This window comes from Narcine bancroftii (genome assembly GCF_036971445.1).
Source record: "Narcine bancroftii isolate sNarBan1 chromosome 12 unlocalized genomic scaffold, sNarBan1.hap1 SUPER_12_unloc_2, whole genome shotgun sequence".
Lineage (NCBI taxonomy): Eukaryota > Metazoa > Chordata > Chondrichthyes > Torpediniformes > Narcinidae > Narcine > Narcine bancroftii.
The window spans coordinates 2,352,048-2,373,037 of NW_027211808.1; the positions used below are offsets into that span (position 1 = coordinate 2,352,048).

Genomic DNA, 20,990 nt, shown 5'->3' on the forward strand with positions numbered 1-20,990 from the left:
TCTTGGTGCCTGCCACATTGACCACCGCCAGTGGGCTGATAATGCCTCAAACCGTGCATCTTGGCACCTCACAGTTTGGCAGGCAGCAACCTCCTTTGAAGAAGACCGCAGAGCCCACCTCTCTGACAAAAGGCAAAGGAGGAAAAACCCAACACCCAACCCCAACCCACCAATTTTCCCTTGCAACCGCTGCAATCGTGTCTGCCTGTCCCGCATCGGACTTGTCAGCCACAAACGAGCCTGCAGCTGACGTGGACTTTTTACCCCCTCCATAAATCTTCGTCCGCGAAGCCAAGCCAAAGATTGAGGAATCTGATGGCAGTGGGGAAGAAGTTACACATGTGCTGCTGAGTGCTTGTCTTTAGGCTACTGTATCTTTTCCCCAATGGTAGCAAAGTGAAGAGGGTATGGTCTGGGTGGAGGGGGTTCTTGAGGTTAGAGGCTGCTTTTTTAAGACACCGCCTCAAGATGTTCTTGATGGAATGAAGTCTGGTGCTTGTGATGTTGCAGGCCAAATTAACAACCCTCTAGAGTTTATTCTTGTCTGGAGAGTTGGCGCCTCTGTACCAGGCAGTGATGCAGCCAGCCAGAATGCTCTCCATTGTACACATGTAGAAGTTTACTTATCATGTGGCCGATTATTTTGGCAGATATTTGATATAAACCTGGGATGTTTGTGGCATAACCCTTGCTGCAGTCTCTTGCTTGGAATAACTCATTAAGGGTTCCTTTCAATTGGTTCAGTGTGGTCTTCGATTGCATCACAGCCCAAACAGTATCCTAATATTGTCTTCCTCTTCCTCTTGCTCCCACCTAACTTTGGTTCTACTTTCAGTTTGTGACAACTCTTTTTGATGTGGAAATTAAGCTGCATAAAAAGCACGCTCAAATCTGACTGGTAGTAAAAGACAAGACATTTTGGAGAAACATAGCATATACAGATTAGTTCAGGCTTTTCATTCTTAGATCTTTGGCAAACTATTTCCTTTCACGTAATTGTGCATATCTTTTGTTTCCTATCCCTTTCCAGCTGTGGCTTTAATCTCCTGGCTTTTCTCCCAGCATCATACAACTGACCAGAGCATCTGACAGACAGGCAGAGATGGTCAGTGCTGGAGGTTTGACAATTCCATACAACACTCAGATGCCAAAAGGTTTATCATGTAGATTTAACATTTAAGAGGCACAGAATTTTAATGCGTGGAAGTAAAAACATTTTTACTTGGGAGCCAGTCTGTAATTTGCCCAGTTTGAGTCTGATCCATATGCAGAGCTCTGCCAAATGTTAGCCATGGCAATAAAGGCTGGATCTTTGTCATACATGCTGATGCTTCATTTAAATAAACCTGGGAGATGGAGCAATCTATTAGCAGGAAATGGAATTGTAGTAGAAATTTGGGTTGAGTCAGTTTGGATTTTCTGGATTCTTGGGCAGTATTTTTAAAATTCATATTTAAGGAGGAATAAATCTGCGCAGATTGTGGGTAGTGTTACAGTATTGTGTAAAGGTCTATGTGTTGTGTGGTTTTATGTTGGAAAGTGACAGTTTGCCTTAGAAAGCCAAGGTGAAAATGGACTGCTGAGAGATGGACTGGGCATGTGCAGAAGATGATGTGGAAATTTCTGGACTTGGAAGACAAACCACCACTGGGTGTGGCTGAGAAGTGGAAGGAGGCCCAAGCAGAGTCATTGTCTAGGAGACAGTTTAGAATGTTGGGCATTTTAAAAGGGATGAACATTCTGAAGGCAGCTAGAAGGATCCGGACCAAGCCATTGTTCCTCTCTCTGCAGCAACACAAGAGACATCTTTGAATTTTGTGCTCTCTCTCTGTTAAAGATCATTTGGCTCAGTGTACCAAACAAACTGAATTTTGTTTAGTATCTTTTCTTCCGTTGAGATTGAAGATTTGTGAGTCTTGTCTGTTTTGTGTTTGTTTTCTATCTAAGTTTTTCTGTGGGCTGGTTGGAAATATAACAGGCTTTAATTACATATGTTTTATTTAGGCTGGGGAATTTATTAGTTTTACACTGTTATAGAAATTTGCACAATATCCAGTGGACATTGTTATAAAAGAGAGAATTTTGAATTAAAGTTTGAAGGTGGATTTTTATTAATAAAATAATTGTTCATCTTTACCCCTGTGTGATATGCCTTCTTTGTAGTTGCTGGTTTGATCTTGTAACATAATTTGGGGTCATCATCCAGGTTCAAACCAATTTGGAAGCTGTAGGGGCAATTGACTTGTGCTTAGTTATCAGTCATCTTGAGTTTGACTCAACCTCCAGCTTGAAATTAAAAATAAACAGTGAGTGTATAAATCACCAGCAGAAAAGCCAGCAACTATGAATATTGACCAGTTCATAGCGAACCCTTCAGTGCTTAATTTAAAAATGGCTAAAAAGTTAAAACTGATGGTTATAGTTGGCATTAAAACTTTTTACATTAAGAACTGGGATGAGAAAGATTGTTAAGCATGATGTAGGAAAGGGGATAATTGAAGAAGCTGCATTAGAACAGTTTCCAAAGGAGAAAACTTCAGAGGAAGTAAAGTTGGCTTTGAGAAACTAGAGTTAGAGGGAAAAAGAGAGGCAGGAAGGAAAGCTGAACAGAAAGCAGTAAGGCAGGCAGAAGTGGAGGAGAGAGAGAAAGAATGGAAGCATGAGCTAGAACTAGCTAAATTAAAGCTGACCTTAACACAAGAACAGGGAGAAGCCCAAAACTCATGTGCTGGTCAGGAGGAGAGGTTTCTGGCCAGTAGAGAAGTGAGGTTAGTTACTCCATTTGAGGAAGCTGAAATAGATCAGTAATTTCAGCATTTGAGAAAGTAGCTGTAAATTTAAAATGGCCAATAGACCAGTGGTCACTCCTGCTACAAAGTGTTCTTAAAGGGAAAGCCCAATACATGTCTCAAGGTACAACAAGCAGCTGATTACAAATTTGTAAAGCAGGCTATTCTCCATTCTTATGAACTAGTTGAAGAGGCTTATAAAGACAGTTTAAAAAAAGCAGCAACCCAATCTTACCTGGATTTTGCTTATAAGAAGGTTGTGTGTTTTGTTCGGTAGTGTGCCTCAATGAAAGTAGAAAATAATTTTGATTTATTGAAGGAAATCATTCTGATTGAGGAGATTAAAATTGTGTTCCTGACGATATTCAAGTGTACTTGGCAGAGAAAAATATAAAAACTTGGCAAGAATTGGCTAAATTCGTAGAAATATGTTTTAACCCACAACCAGGGAAAACCTTTCAAAGGAATACTGCTGATAATCCAAGTAGAGTAGAAAGAAAATCTAGAAGTGAGGTTAAAGGAGGAGAGGAAGAGAAATGGGTGAAGGAATATTTCCACTATTGTAAGAAGCCAGAGCAGATAATAACAATTGTCCTGTGCTGTAAAGGAAGAAAGAGAAAGGGGTAATAGCCACCGCCTGTGTTCAGAGTGAGAAAGTTAGGGATATTTTTAAACCATTCATGACTAAAGGTTTCATTTTGGTTAAAGAAGGATCCAATAAAGTGCCAGTTAAAATCCTGTGGGATATAGAGCAGTCCAATCGCATGCATTAAGAAACGTTTTGAATTTTGGTGAGGAGATCGATACTTGAGATGTGAATTTAATTAAAGGCAATGGTGGTGAAGCAGAACCTATACTGTTGCATAGAATAGTGATGAAATCAGACTTAGTTAACGGTCCAGTTACGATAGGGATAAGATCAAGTCTGCTGGTGGATGAAGTTTCTCTTTTGTTAGGGAATGATTTAGTAGAGGCAAAAATCATACCTGCGGTGAAACTCACAAGTAAGCCATTGATTTATGAGTCTGAAAAGGATTTGGAAATCTACCCTGCATGTACCATTACTAGATCCATGTCTAGAAAAAAGGTAGAGGTAGAGAAAGTTTGTGATGATTCTGTAGTGGAGACAAGCATTGAGGACAAGCCTGATCCAGCTTTCCTGTTGTCAAGAGAAGAATTGATAGCTAGATCAACCCTGATCTTGCTGGGATAAGAGATAAGATTCTGTCTAACCAGGAAATTGAAACTGGGCCAGTAGGTTACTTTGTTCAAGATGGAAAACTGATGAGAAAGTGGAGACCACGTGATACCTGCCAGTGAAAACTGGGCAGTAATAAAGCAAGTTGTTATTCCTAAAACTTACATGAATGAAATATTAAAGTTGGCTCATAGAACACCTTTAGGATGTCATTTTGGAGTGAAGAAGATGGTAGAAAAGATAAGGAAACAGTTTTATTGGCTGAAATTAAGAAAGGATGTTGTGAACTTTTGTAGAACCTATCACACTTGTCAACTGGTGGGCAAGCCTAATCAAGGAAAATCAGTGTCACCTTTACAACACATCCCTGCTTTCAGGGAGCCCTTCTCAAAAGTGATAGTGGATTGTGTTGGTCCATTGCCAAAAACCGGTGACTAGTGGAGTTCCTCAGGGTTCGGTCCTGGGTCCACTATTATTTGTTATATATATGTTAACGATCTGGATGTAGGGGTAGAAAATTGGATAAGCAAGTTTGCGGATGACACAAAGATTGGTGGTGTTGTGGACTGAGGTAGATTACCGTAGATTAAAAGGTGATTTAGGAAGGCTGGAGGTGTGGGCTGAGAAATGGCTGATGGAATTTAATACAGATAAATGTGAGGTGCTGCATTTTGGAAAGGCAAATTTAAATAGGTCATATACATTGAATGGTAGACAATTGAGGAGTGCAGAGCAACAAAGGGATTTAGGAGTTATGGTAAATAGTACCCACAAGGCTGAAACTCAGGTAGATGGTGTGGTGAAGAAGGCATTTGGAATGTTGGCCTTCATAAATCGGAGTATTGAATTCAAGAGTAGGGAGGTTATGATGAAATTGTACAAGGCATTGGTGAGGCCAAATTTGGAGTACTGTGTACAGTTTTGGTCACCAAATTATAGGAAAGATATAAACAAAATAGAGAAAGTGCAGAGAAGGTTCACGAGAATGTTGACAGGATTTCAGGGTCTGAGTTACAGGGAAAGGTTGTGCAGACTGGGGCTTTTTTCTCTGGAGCGTAGAAGATTGAGAAGGGACTTGATAGAAGTGTTTAAGATTTTAAAAGGGACAGACAGAGTAAATGTGGATAGGCTTTTTCAATTAAGAGTGGGGGAGATTCAAACTAGAGGACATGGTTTAAGATTGAAGGGGGAAAATTATAAAGGGAACATGAGGGGAAATTTCTTTACGCAGAGGGTGGTGGGGATGTGGAATGAGCTTCCGGCAGACGTGGTCGAGGTGGGATCATTGGTTACATTTAAGGAAAGACTGGATCATTACATGGATAGGAGGAGACTAGAGGGGTATGGACCGGGTGCTGGTCAGTGGGACTAGGAGAGTGGGGATTTGCTACGGCATGGACTAGTAGGGCCGAACTGGCCTGTTCTGCGCTGTAAGTGGTTATATGATTTATATGGTTATATGGATATGAATATTTGCAGCTTAAAGGTTTCCAGAGGCTATTCCTCTGAGAAACATTAAAGCAAAGACAATTGTGAAGGCTATGCTAAAACTTTTCACACTTTTTGGCCTACCAAGATAAATTCAGTTGGAGCAAGGGAGTAAGTTTATGTCTGGAATATTTCAACAGGTGGTGTATGAATTGGGAGTGCATCAAATTGTGTCGTCAGCCTATCATCCTGAAAGTCAAGGGGCCTTGGAAAGGTTCCATTGAACTTAGAAAAATATAATGAGGGCTTATTGCATGGAAAATAAAAAGAATTGGGATGAAGGAATCCATTTATTATTGTTTGCTGTTAGAGATGCAACTCAGGAGTCTCTTGGTTTTAGTCAATTTGGGTTGGTGTGTGGTCATGAAGTCAGTGGTCCATTATTATTGTTGAAGGGACAGTGTATACACAATGATATACAATCAAATCTGTGGGATTATGTTTTCAAATTTTAAAAACAGATTACATCAGGCTTGCGAGATGCCAAGGAAAAATTTAAAAACTGCTCAGGGAAAAATGAAAATTCGGTATGATCAAAAAGCAAAAATTAGGGATATTAACCTGGCGACAAAGTATTGGTTTTGTTTCCAATACAGTCAAAATCTTTGACAGTTCAGTTTTCAGGACCATATAAGGTGAAATCAAAAATTAACCAAGTCACCTATGTCATTGAGATACCTGATCATCAAAGAGAGACACAGGTCTGTCACATGAACATGTTTAAACCTTACTTTGAGAAAATGACTGAGGAGGAGACTAGGATTCCAACCAAGGTGCTAGTTATAGAGGAAAGTAAGGAGGAGATAAGTTTCATGGAGCACAGAAAATTATAAGCCCCAGGATGGAAAATTCTATAGTTTTGCAAAACTTAAATACCAAGTTAATGCATTTGACTAAATCAGAAAGGGATGAAATGAAGATATTACTTATGAAATTTAAGGATATATCCCCAGATGTTCCAAGAAGAACTACTGTATCTTGTCATGATGTGGAGGTCAATGATGCTAAGCCTATTAAGCAGCATCCTTACCGAGATAATCAGGAAAAGAGCAGATTGTTGGATCAAGAGGTGGATTATATGCACAAAAATGACATCATCCAAAAATCAAGTTCAAATTGGAGTTCACCTTGTGTTCTGGTGCGTAATCCAGATAACTCAATTAGATTTTGTACAGATTATCACAAGGTAAACATGGTGACAAAGACTGATGTGTTCCATTGACAGAGAAAGTCAGGGAGATTTCTGCATTTGTTACACCTTTGGATTGTATGAGTATAATGTTATGCCGTTCAGGATGAAAAATTCATCTGGCACCTTTCAGAGAATGATTAATGCAGTAATTCAGGGTTTAGAGCACACAGGAGTCTATATCAATGAATTGATAATTAGTATGGATACATAGGAAGAACACTTGAATTAGAGCAGTTATTTCAGAGACTGGTGGAAGCACACCTCACAGTGAATTTGCACAAGAATGAGTTTGGACATGCCACTGTAATTTATCTGAGTTATGTAGTAGGATAGGGACACCAGGTGACACTGGTTACAGTGAAAGTATTGGCTATCACTGTGTTTCCTATCCCTGGTAATAAGATCTAAGCTCTTCAGTGAGTTCTAGGTATGATTGACTACAATTCACTCCCATTATTAACAAATCTACTGGGAAAGAAAGAAAAATTAATCTGGTCAGATGCATGCCAGGAAGCATTTCTGAAGCCTGTACTTGTGTCCCCTAACTTTAGCCGTGGATGCCAGTGACAAAACGGTTGGTGCTGAAAAAGGATGATGATTGAATAGAATATTCTATTTTGAACTTCTCAAAAAAGTTTAATGACCATTAACCAAATTATTCAACCTTTGAGAAGGAGTTATTAGTGCTTGTTTTAGTGTTGCAATATTTTGATGTGTATATTTGTACTGCTCAAAAACCATTAATAATATATACTGATCATAATCTATTAGTTTTTCTGTCTAAAATGAAAAAAAATAAGAACACACGGTTATTGAACTGGACCTTAATGTTACAAGAGTGTGATTTAATTATTACCTACACACAGGGGATGGATAACATAAAAGCAGATTGTTTGTCAAGATGTTAATCTGGGTAAATATGAATCTAATCACATACTTACTGTAAAAAAAATGGTGTTTATGTTATGTATGTAATACTTGCTTTAAATGTTAAAAAAAAATATTCTTGCAGACCAATTTTTTTTTAGCAGTGGAAGTGTTACAGAGTTCTGTGTTGTGTATTAACCTATGTGTTATGTGGTTTTGTTTTGGAAAGTTACAGTTTGTCTTAGAGAGCCAAGGTGAAGGTGGATTGCTGAGAGAGTGGGAGATGGACTGGGCATGTGCAAAAGATTATGTAGAAATTTCTGGACTTGGAAGACAAATCACCACTGGGTGTGGCTGAGAAGTGGAAGGAGGCCCAAGCAGAGTCATTGTCTGGGAAGCAGTTTAGAATGTTGGGCATTTTAAAAGGGATGAACATTCTGAAGGCAGCTAGAAGGATCCGGACCCAAGCCATTTTTCCTCTCACTGTAAGCAGCACAAGAAGACAACTTTGAATTTTGTGCTCTCTCTCTGTCAAAGATTCTTTGCTTCAGTTGAGATCAAAGTCTTGTGTGTTTTGTGTTAGTTTTCTGTCTAAGTTTTTCTATGGGCTGTGTGAGAGATGGGAAAATTGATCTAAAATTATGAACATGGAAGAAACTAAAGTTCATCAGTTAATGGCTGTAACCAGTACAAACAGGATAAGCTTGGGGGTTAGGATGCAGGAAAGCAGAGTCAGCACGATTAACATAAGAATCTTCTAGTCTTTGTGACAAGACCATAAGACCAAGATAAGGAATGGTAAGGTATAATAGAATGTAGGAAGTTGAGGTAGTCTGGATAAGATAAGGGTCTCCTAGCCCTGGACAGAAGTACCAAGTCCTACATATCTAATTAGCTAACCATACACAGATTTATACATATGAAATTAGCCAACCCTAGATAGAATGAGTCAACTCTGCATATCAAGAGACTGTAGCCCCGAGAATCAGGAAGGTGTGAATAAGGACAATGACATGATGGGGCACCCACAGGATACCCCCTGGTCCTCCAAGTGTACTGAAACTGCACGTAGGCAGGAAGGATTACCTATGCCAAACCCATCCAAGGGGCAGAAGAATGTAAGGGGGAGGGCACTCTGATACTGAAATTGACTGTATAAAAGTTGGGTGAGCCCCAGTATGTGTGTGTATTCCCAGGGTAAGGGGAAGCACCCAACTTTGCATTGTTGTAGTAATAAATGTTCTTTGTTCTCAATTTTTGTCTCGAGCAATTTCTTTAAAGGTACTTTAATTTCTAACAGCTGGTTAGAAATATAATTTAGACTTTAATTACCTATGTTATATTTAGGCTGGGGAATTTATTTGTTTTACACTGTTATAGGAATTTGCATAGTAACCAGGGCATTTTTATAAAAGGGGAAATTTTGAATTAAAATTTGAAGGTCAATTTTTTTGTAAAAGTAATTGTTCATCCTTACCCCTGTGTGATATGCCTTCTTTGTGGTTTCTGGTTTGATGTTGAAACAGTAGTATTTCTTTAAGTATTTTTGTCTTTTTTTGTTAAATTCCTTGTTAGTGGCTTTTTAATGTCTTCGCTGATAAGATCATTCTGACTATTTGCATATTGTGATGGAATATTTGGAGATTTTTTTGGGAGGTAAATTGGTAAAATTAGATAGGTTACATACATACACACACTTTAAAACAAGATCTTATTTGAAATACTGTAGAATTCATATTCAGTAACTTTACAGACACTATGGAAAATGCTGTGTACATTTTACAAGTAGGTGCTAATTGAAATGATGTCATGAAATGAATAGACTATTGAATTGGAAGAGCCAGGTTGTCTGTGTTGGACCTTTTTGCAAGTGTTTTGTCCTCTCCAAAGTGCTCACTCAAAGCAGTTGAGAGGTTTGTTTACAAAAACAACATATGCGAGCAGAAGACTAACTCTTATTGTTTACTGGAGAAGGAGGGGGTTTTGCAAATGAGAGAGAGAAGGACATGTGACTGACTGCTGGACTCTCAGAGAGAGACTGAACAGTATCAGCCAGGAGAAACTTGTTGGAACTGAAACAGAAACTCCAGAGTGGCACATGGCTGGAAGTGTTATGTCTGAAGCTTCTCTTAATAAAATAAGCTGAACAGAAAGAAACTCTTTGATAGCCTAAAGGAAAGAGGTTAACATCTGTAGAACTCAGATAGGGCAAGTTTCATCAGCAAGACATTGAGGTGACTAATGGTGATTCCTCAGTTGTGGAAATCTGGAACAAGACATCTCTCTCTGCAAACCTACAAGAACCGTCCTGAATGGTAACCATTTACTTTTCGAGCAGCAAAGCCTGGTGAACTTTATACATGTGAAATTCTGTGCACAGTATAAGAATTGCCTGCAACCAGAAAACTTGGAAGAATGAGAAGTGAGATTGGACTGTGAACCAAAGAACTTCTCTAAACTTACTCACACATTACATATACATTCGCTTAGAATTGTAAGAGGGTTAAATTGGGTAGTTAAGTTAATAGTAATAAGGTAAAGTTTGATCCTGCTTTCATGTTTGAAGATAATTAAAAACAACTTTTATTTAAGTAACCATTTGTCGTGGTGAATATCTTTTGTTGTTGCTGGGTTTTGGGGTCCTCTGGGCTCATTAAATTTTATGGGGGTCTCTCTGTATGAGGTCTTCAGTGGGTCTGCATTTCTTCCAAGATCCTGCAGTGACTGCTGTTGCTTTTGTTGAGCTTTCTAGCAAAGTTCTTTAAATGGATGTCATTGCTTCCTGCTGAGTTCCTAGATTTTATCTAGCAGTGTTACTAAGGTGTTTCTAGCAGACATAATTTGTAATTTGTTTATAATTTGTAAGTTGCAATGCTGTTTCTACCAGAGCTCCTGACAATGTGACTGGGATGTGTAATACATTTGGCATTGTTTATGTTGTTTATAAGGACACTTATTGTATCATCATAGATCTTGGGGATATTAGTGACTATTTATAATGACACACCATGCTTGCAAATGCACTGCCATGGCTCCACTTCTGGCTTCTTCATCTGATGCTGTGTGACCAACATGGAGGTCACCATCTTTGGCAGGCCTCCCCACCAACAACGATGATGAAGGAACACCACTCCTCGCTTCAGTGACACTGAATCAAGCTGGTCCTCACCCAATCTCGAACTCTATGATGCAGATCAAGGTGAATGGATATAAAACTAACTAACTGTCTTTTCAATAGTGGTAGTACGGAAAGCTTCATACACCCTGATGTGGTCCAGAGACTCTCCCTCCCGCTCCAACCCATGACCGGATGGTTTCAGTGGTTGCTAGGGTCCAACAGACAAGTATTCAGGGGTATTGTGTAGCGTTGTTGATGGTGGTGGGAGGAATGTTATAACAACTTTGTGTTATTAATTGTGCCCTGACTCTGCATGTCGATTCTCCTAGCCTTTGATTTTCAGAGTCAGTTTAGGAGCGTGACGATGGCATTCAGAGGGTCCCAACCAACTTTGACCATTTGCAGTCCATAGCATTCAGGTGACCATCCCCTATCAGATAGCAAGCCCTCATTACCATCCTATGGCCCCAGCACCCAATCTCTGGCACCATCCAGTGGTCCCGGCACTGACCTGTGGTCTCACCACCTTAAAGGTGCCCCCTCTGTCACTGTTTGAGAACCTTACTCTGGATTGCAAACCCATCGCCACCAAGAGTCGGTGCTATAATTCAGAGGATATGCAATTTATCCAGGCTGAAGTTCAGCAACTCCTGGTTGGAGGGATCATAGACCCTAATACCAGCCCCTGGAGAGCACAGGCCCTCGTGGTCAGTGGGGCGGGAAAGCCCAGATGGTAAATGACTATAGTCAAACCATCAACCGCTTTACCAGCTGGATGCATATCCACTCCCTTGTTTAAGCCAACTTGGTCAACAAGGTCGCCAAATACAGAACTTTTTTGATTATTGATCTCAAGTTGGCTTACCACCAACTCCCCCTCCATCCGAGAGATCGAATCTATATCGGATTCGAAGCTGAGGAAACTTTTATTTCCTGCAGGTGCCCTTCGGCATCACTAATAAGAGTTTCTGCTTTCCAGAGAGTAGTGGATCAGAACACGGGCTGATGGCAACTTGCCCTTATCTCGACAATGTCACCATGATCAGCAGAACAACGATACAAAACTGGCCAAGTTCTTGTGTACGCCTAAGTTACTTAACTTGACAAACAATAAGGACAAGTGCATGTTCAACATGGAACGCCTGGTCCTTCTTGGATGCATCGTGGCACATGGTGTCATTGCTCCAGACTCTGACCACATGTGACCACTTCTGGAACTCCCTGTCCCGAACACCCTGAAGGCACTGAAAAGATGCCTAGTGCTGCACTCATATTATACACGGTGGGTGCCCAACTACTTCGATAAGGCCCATCCCCTAATTCGGTCAACTACTTTTCCTCTATCAGTGGAGGCCCAAGTTGCTTTCAATCAGATTCGAGGAGACATCGCTAAGGCCACGATGCATGCTGTGGATGAATATGGCCCCTTCCAGGTGGAAAGTGACTTAGCATTGGCCGCCACATTAAACCAGGCAGGCAGGCCGGTAGCATTTTTTCCCTGCACCCTTCATAGTCCTGAACTCCGGCACTCTTCTGTCGAGAAGGAGGAGCAAGCGATTACTGAGGTAGTGCGCCATTGGCGGCACTACCTAGCCGATAAAAGATTGACCCTGTTGACTAACCAGAGGGCAGTGGCCTTCATGTTCAGTGCCAAATAATGGGGTAAAATCAAAAATGACAAGATTTTGAGGTGGAGGATTTAGCTATCCACCTACAGCTATGACATCTTGTAACTGCCGGGTAAGATTAACGATCCTCCTCACGCCCTATTCTGAGGGAGGTGTGCCAGCATGCATCCTGACCATCTTCAGGTCCTCCACCACAGTCTGTGACACCCTGGATTTACAAGGTTGTATCACTTTATCAGGTCAAGGAACCTCGCGTACTCTGAAGTGGATGTCCAGTCCACGACCAGATGGTGCCAAATCTGTGCTGAGTGTAAGCCTCAGTTCTACCGGCCAGAAAAGGCATGCCTCATCAAGGTCACTCACCCTTTCAGATGACTCAGTGTCAATTTCAAGGGCCCCCTCCCAACCACAAATAGGAATGCTTACTTCCTAACAGTGGTGGACTAATTTTATAGGTTCCCCTTTGCAATTCCCTGCCTGGATATGGCCTCAGCAAAGGTCATCAAGGCCTTGAGCAGTATCTTCACTCTGTTCGGTTACCCCAACTATATTCATAATGACTGGAGGACCTCATTCATGAGTGAAGAGCTATGACAGTACTTTCTGACCAGAGGCATAGCCATCAGCAGGACTTCCAGCTATAACCTCAGAGGTAATGGCCAAGTGGAAAGGGAGAATGGCACTGTCTGGAAGGCGATGCTCCTGGCCCTGAGGTTCAAGAACTTGCCAGTGTCCCACTGGCAGGACGTTTTGTCTGAAGCCCTCCACGCAATCCGGTCATTACTCTGCACCACTACTAACACCACCCCTCATGAATGCCTCTTTGCATTCCCTATGAGGTCAGCGAATGATCCATCCCTTCCTGGCTGACATCCCCAGGGCTGGTTCTCATTCGGAGGCACGTCAGAGGCCATAAGATGGATCCATTGGTTGAAGTGGTACACCTCACTCATGCCAATATGAAATACAATACAATAGCAATACAGTATGCATTTATGAGGTACCTGGATGGCCACGAGGACACTGTGCCCATAAGATACCTAGCAAGGGCAAGAGACCCTGAGACTGCCTTGCCGGCTGCTGACCATGCTGTGGATCCAATGGTGCCACATCCAAGTATAGCCCTGGAGTCAGAGTCGCCAACCTGGCACCCAGACATCGAGGCTCCTACCACTCCTGCAGGTGCGGAGGACCCTCAAGTACTCCAGGAGTCCACCGCCAGCATTCCAACCCCCACAGTTCCTGCAGCAGACACTCCCCCCATTGCCCCCCTCTCCAGAGGAGCACAATACTGATTCCCCAGTGGACCAGCAGACAGAGACTCAACCTCTAGCCAGTGGAGGGTGTCCGCTTCTTCAACTTGTTTGTTAATTGTTAAATATTTCTGCTGTTGTATTGCCTCCAGGTTTTGTTGTTTACCAATGGGTTCTTTTTTAAAAAGGGGGGAATAATGTGGTGATATGGCTATATACACTGGCTGGCCTACACTCCAGGGTCCCCCTGTTTTAGCTCTTCCCTTGATCCTATCCATGTCACCCCGGGCCATAAAGGTCGAGTCCCCTCTCCTTCCCGCTCATTTTCCTAGCCTAGACCTGGGTCAGCAGTCACTACTTCAATAAAGCCTATCGTTCCCCTCAGTCTCTGTGTCATTATTGGGGCTACCAATATGCCCAACAAAGATAGAATTTGGTTTTGAGCTGGAGTCAGTAAAACGTTATCATCTTTTAATTTCAGCTGTGAATATTTATCATTTTTTATATATTTTTATAATCACCTTTTCTGCCTCATGGCAAATTGTATGGTAATTTAATAAATATGTCGCCAGCATCTCCAATGCCCCTGTGTGGCTGCAGCAAGCAAGAATTTTTGTGCATCTATACATTTTACTTATGCATGACAATAAATTCTCACACTCAGAATCTGAGTTTAGAGGATTCCATGGATGTAATCACCCGGCAACTCCTTTAAAAATTACTCATTTTGTAGAGTCAGATCCAATGGATCAAAGACCCTGCTCCTGTGAATTGTACAATCATATAATACTACAACTAAAAATTTTAAAAAAGCTTGATTAGGCAGCAGGCCAGCTGGTATTGGGAATGAGAGAAATAGAGTTGATGTTTTTCATCAGAACAGTAGATTAAAAGATTTAAGGAAATAATGTTGACTGTTTGTTTGTGAAGCTAGTTATCAGTAGGGAGAACTCTTGCCTTTTGGTCAGAAGGTTATGGTTTTTCAATCTTGTTTCAGAGTTTTCTGTTTTTTTTAGACCACAGCAGTTTTTTATATAAAGATTTAGCATAATTTCCCTGCTTACATACAGTTCTACAGATAATGTATCTTTTGGAATTGACATTAGAATAGCAATTATTTACATTATCCAAGATCCAATAACTTTGATAATTTGGCAGATATATAGCAATTGTTCTTTTCTTCTTCTTTCTTCTTTGGCTTGGCTTCGCGGACGAAGATTTATGGAGGGGGTAAAAAGTCCACGTCAGCTGCAGGCTCGTTTGTGGCTGACAAGTCCGATGCTGAACAGGCAGACACGGTTGCAGCGGTTGCAGGGGAAAATTGGTTGGTTGGGGTTGGGTGTTGGGTTTTTCCTCCTTTGCCTTTTGTCAGTGAGGTGGGCTCTGCGGTCTTCTTCAAAGGAGGTTGCTGCCCGCCAAACTGTGAGGCGCCAAGATGCACGGTTTGAGGCGTTTTCAGCCCACTGGCGGTGGTCAATGTGGCAGGCACCAAGAGATTTCTTTAGGCAGTCCTTGTAACGTGGACTTAAATCATATACGTTACACTGGACAACAATTTTATTCCCCCAAAAGGTTTGCTTCCTTAAAAAAAATTGGGGATTATGATAGACAACCTCAAGATGAACAAAGATAATTTCAGATTTGCTGCATCACAGAGGATAAAAATTGTTAGCCTTTATTGAATTTAGCATGTTTAATCACATCTGCTGATCAACTGACCGAAAAATGTTTTGCTGTTGATTTTCATTTGTACTCAGCATCTGATGCCTCTTCTGTCAGTGTCCAACAATAGTTGACCAACATTGCCAGCATTCTAGTTGCCCTGACACAGCTTTTCCATGGTCCCAATGACTAGGTGAAACATTTCACCAGGTTTGCTACTGACTGCACCAAGATTAACAGGGTTTCGTATGCTTGAAGTAGACTTAAAATAAGACAGAAAACTATGAAAATAGGTTATAGCTTTAAAAAAGGTATGTGATGGGAAAGTTTTAAGGTGATTTTCATGAACAGCCATCTAAAAATCCATAAAATGCAGCAAAAGTGTTCAAGAAGCAAAATCTTTGTTGTCGAGTGTAATTTGTTATAGTGCATCATGTCATCTATAAGTATGATTTCAGTTGATAAATAAATGTAATTGGGACTATAATACATTTTTTAAAATCACGAAACGTTCTAATTGGCAAATGAGTATATGATGTTTCAGTGGAGGATACCACAACTCTACCTTATTGGAAAATTCCATAATATTAAAGCCGCTGTCCAGTGTGGTGGAAGCCTTAGCCAAAAGTGCTTCTTTTTTTTACATTTTTTTTAAATTTTTCACACTATAAACCACATTGATCAAGATACATACATTATTCTTTTCAAATATATACAATGTCGTTTTCTCCCCCCCCCTCTTCCCATCCCATCCTCCCTACCTCCCCTCCCATTCATTTAAAGTTCAGAATCTAAGATACATTAAACCCATCAAACAATGTTGTCGCTCAATAAAATAAACAAGAAATTCCACTGAGTCAATTCTTTTCATTTCCTTCTCCTTCTGTCATTTTAGGGGGTAGATATACCCGGTAGCTTTTCTCTATTGTGTTTCATGTATGGCTCCCATATTTGTTCAAATATTATAATATTATTTCTTAAATTATATGTTATTTTTTCTAATGGAATACATTTATTCATTTCTATGTACCATTGTTGTATTCTCAAGTTATCTTCTAATTTCCAGGCTGACATAATACATTTTTTTGCTACGGCTAGGGCTATCCTAACAAATCTTTTTTGTGCACCATCCAAATCAAGTCCAAATTCTTTGTTTTTTATGTAACTTAGGAGGAAAATCTCTGGGTTTTTTGGTATATTGCTTTCTGTAATTTTATTTAATATCTGGTTTAGAACTTCCCAAAATTTTTTCACTTTCTCACATGTCCAGATTGCATGAATTGTTGTTCCCATTTCTTTTTTACAATGAAAACATCTGTCAGATACTGTTGGGTCCCATTTATTTAACTTTTGAGGTGTAATGTATAGCCTGTGTATCCAGTTATATTGTATCATACGTAAACTCGTGTTTATTGTATTTCTCATAGTTCCAGAGCATAACTTCTCCCTTGTTTCCTTCTTTATCTTTATGTTTAAATCTTGTTCCCATTTTTGTTTAGTTTTACCATTTGCTTCCTCATTCTCCTTTTCTTGCAGTTTAATGTACATATTTGTTATAAATTTTTTGATTATCATTGCATCTGTAGTCACATATTCAAAATTACTTCCCTCTGGTAACCTCAGACTGCTTCCCAATTTGTCCTTCAAGTAGGATTTCAGTTGCCAACACTGTATCTTGAGTTATATTATATTTATCCTTCATTTGTTCAAAGGATAGTAATTTATTTCCTGAAAAGCAATTTTCTATTCTTTTGATCCCTTTTTTCTGCCATTCTCTAAAGGAAAGGTTATCTATTCTAAAAAGGATTAGCTGATTTTGCATCAGTATTAGTTTTGGTAATTGGTAATTTGTTTTATTCTTTTCTACCTGAATCTTCTTCCAAATATTAAGCAGATGATGTAATACTGGAGAATTCCTATGTTGTACCAATTTTTCATCCCATTTATATAATATATGTTCAGGTATCTTCTCCCCTATTTTATCTAGTTCTAATCTAGTCCAATCTGGCTTTTCCCTTGTTTGATAAAAATCTGATATGTATCTTAATGACTGGAGGACCTTATTTCTGTTTTGTCTTCATTATGTTCTTCTCCACCTTATATGTTTGTAGTGTTTCCTATTTTATTTTTTTATCTGCCAATTCTCTTCTTTTAGTTGTGTCTTCCTTCATTGCTAATTCTTTTTCTATATTTACTATTTTCCTTTCCAACTGCTCTGTTTCCTGATTGTAGTCCTTCTTCATCTTGGTTACATAACTTATTATTTGCCCTCTGATGAACGCTTTCATTGCGTCCCATAGTATAAACTTATCTTTCACTGATTCCGTATTTATTTCAAAGTACATTTTAATTTGTCTTTCAATGAATTCTCTAAAATCCTGCCTTTTAAGTAGCATGGAGTTTAATCTCCATCTATACATTCTTGGAGGGATGTCCTCTAACTCCATTGTCAATATCAGGGGTGAATGGTCTGATAATATTTTAGCTTTATACTCTGTTTTTCTTACTCTGTCTTGCATGCGAGCTGATAAAAAGGTCTATTCTTGTGTATGTTTTATGTCTACCCAAATAATATGAATATTCCTTTTCCTTTGGGTGTTGTTTCCTCCATATATCCAAAAGTTGCATTTCTTGCATCGATTTAATTATAAATTTGGTTACTTTGTTCTTTCTGTTAATTTTTTTCCCAGTTATATCCATGTTTGAATCCAAATTAAGGTTGATATCCCCTCCTATTAGTACGTTCCCTTACGTATCTGCTATCTTCAAAAAAATATCTTGCATAAATTTTTGATCTTCTTCGTTAGGTGAATATACATTGAGTAAATTCCAAAACTCCGAATATATCTGACATTTTATTATTACATATCTCCCTGCTGGATCTATTATTTCCTCTTCTATTTTAATTTGTACATTTTTACTGATTAATATAGCTACTCCTCTAGCTTTTGAATTATATGACGCTGCTGTTACATGTCCTACCCAATCTTTTTTTAATTTCTTGTGCTCCATTTCAGTTAAATGTGTTCCTTGCACGAATGCTATATCAATTTTTTCTTTTTTTCAGTAAATTTAGCAGTTTCTTCCTTTTGATTTAGTTATGTATTCCGTTAATATTTAAAATCATATAGTTCAACGTAGCCATTTCATACTTTGTTTATCTTTCCTTTCCGTTTCCTCATCATCACCTTTCCTTCTTATCCATTTCTGCTTTCTTGTTTTAAACACTTTATAAGACAACATTTCTAAAACATCAAACATTTCCCTTATTCTCCTATCTAAAATTTTTTTAACCCCACTATCCCCTCCCCTTCCTGAGTTGCCCTTTACCCCTTGACGGGCAACCACATTTCCCCTCTCCATTTGGTTTTGCGAATTCACTCGCAAGCGTCAACTGATTTCACAGTGACCGTAACTCCTCCCTACCCAGCCCCCCAGAAAAGATTTAAATTTTCATATATAACAAAGGTCACACTCTTAATTCCCTCCTTACTTCCTCTCTTCCCTTTCTTTCCCTTATTAATTCTTATCAATACTCTATATATTTTCCTTTAAATACGGATACACTCAAGTACACACATATATACATACGCACACACACACACACACACACACACACACACACACACACACACACATATATATATATATAGTTCTTGGTCATTTTCACTCTCATTACATGTCTTCATCTCTCTGCCTGTTTTGTAGTTGTTCTGCAAATTTTCGTGCTCCCTCCGGATCCGAGAATAGTCTGTTTTGCTGCCCTGGAATAACTATTTTAAGTACCGCTGGGTGCTTTAGCATAAATTTATATCCTTTTTTCCATAGGATCGCTTTTGCTGTATTAAACTCCTTTCTCTTCTTCAGGAGTTCAAAACTTATGTCTGGATAGAAAAAAATTTTTTGGGCTTTGTATTCCAGTGGCTTTTTGTCTTCTTTTATTTTCTTCATTGCTTTCTCCAATATATTTTCTCTTGTTGTATATCTTAGAAATTTTACTAAAATGGATCTTGGCTTTTGTTGTGGCTGTGGTTTCAGGGCTAATGTTCTATGTGCCCTTTCTATTTCCATTTCTTCCTGTAATTCTGGTCTTCCTAGGACCCTGGGGATCCAATCTTTTATAAATTCTCTCATATTCTTGCCGCCTTCATCTTCCTTAAGGCTCACTATCTTTATAACCCTAACCCTAACCCTAACCCTAACCCTTCTATTATAATTTTCCATTATATCTATCTTCTGAGCTAACAGCTCTTGTGTGTCTTTAACTTTTTTATTAGATTCTTCTAACTTCTTTTTTAAGTCCTCTACTTCCATTTCTACGGCTGTTTCTCGTTTTTCCACCTTGTCCACACTTTTTCCTATATCTGACATGATCATCTCTAATCTATTCATTTTTTCTTCTGTACTTTTAATTCTTCTTTTTATTCACTAAATTCTTGTAATTGTCATTCTTTTACTGATTCCATATATTCTTTAAAAAAAATATCCATTGTCTTGTCTTTCCCTTCTTCTTCCATTTCTCTATGTTTTTCTTCTTCTTCTTCCTCTGAGTTGGTCATCTGTTGTTTCTTTGTTTTCTTTTTACTCTCTTCTTTCTTGTTCTCGTTGTTTTCTATGTTCTCTTCCTGTTGTTGTGTTGCAGCTGTCATTCTCAGCTGTGGAGATTGACTCCTCAGCTGGTCGCGGTTGCGCACTTTTACTTGGCTCCGCGAGCCATTTTTGTAGTCCCGAGCTCGGGACTTCCACTGACCTTAGGGAGCGGGCTTCTCTCTCCGTGGTGGGCCTCCTCGGACAGGTAAGGCCTTCACCTTCTTCTTCCGACATTCTTTCTTCTCTTCTTCCCGTTGCTTTCGACTTTTCTCTCTTCGCTGCCATTTCCTTCCCACCTTTACTTTTACTTTGTTTTAATTTTTATTCTTGTACCTTTGTGTTTTGTGTATTTTTTAAAAACTTTTCTGGAGAGGGCTGGAGTTCCCTGGCCGGCCACTACTCCATCACGTGACTCCTCCTTTTTTACTGAAATGTTTAATTTGAACTTTGCAACTTTTCATATCCAGGCATTGAATAATCCTATTAAGCGTAAATGAGTATTGGCTTACATTTAAAAAATGGAAGTTGATATTGCTTTTTTGCATGAGACACATGTGAAATTAAAGAGAGATTGGGTTGTTCATGTATTTTCTTCCTTCAATTCCAAGGCAAGAGGTGTAGTCATCTTAATTAATAAGAAATGATTGTTTGAATTAGAATCCTTTGAAGGTAATGCAGGGAGGGTTTGATGTTTAATTGTAAATTTTTTGCTGAATCAAGGACTTTGTTAAATATCTATGCACCTAATGTGGATGATGAAAAGGCTTATATCAGAGGCTTTTTTCTTGTTAAATCAGGCCAAGGAAAATATTTTGGTTGGGATTTTAATTGTGTTCTAGACCCTTTGTTGGATATAATGGATCATTCTATGTTGTTTTTTTCTTGTGCAAGTCTGGAAGTGGTACAATTGTCTTATAGATGGTGGCTTAATACAATGCTATTGAAGAAATCAGATTCTGTTACTTATGTTAAGGAACAGATTGCTTTATTTCTGTCTGAGAATATTAATACAGTAAGTAGTACTTTTGTATTATTGGGATGCTTTGAAAGCATATTTGCATGGGCAAATTATAGTTATACTATGAAAGTTTAAAAAAAACAATATGTGGCAGAAAGCTTAACATTGAAGAAACAAATTACTTAGTTGGAAAAGAAATTTCAGAAAAATGTTACAGAAGATAAAAAGGTAGCTTTAGCAAAGTTGA

At 39.2% G+C, this 20,990-nt stretch overlaps 1 protein-coding gene across 3 annotated transcripts in view; it reads left to right on the forward strand.

Moving 5' to 3' along the window:
* Positions 1 to 1,796: 1,796 nt before the first annotated feature.
* LOC138750156 (insulin-like growth factor 2 mRNA-binding protein 1) overlaps positions 1,797 to 20,990 on the forward strand; it is a 129,280-nt gene continuing 110,086 nt past the window's right edge. For 2 of the 3 annotated variants that reach the window (XM_069912299.1, XM_069912302.1), the window contains exon 1: positions 1,797 to 1,909. The gene's annotated coding sequence lies outside the window, so the exon portion shown is untranslated. Of the gene's footprint in view, positions 1,910 to 7,946; positions 8,020 to 20,990 lie in introns of those variants that run through there. The other variant, XM_069912301.1, reaches the window with a different exon arrangement.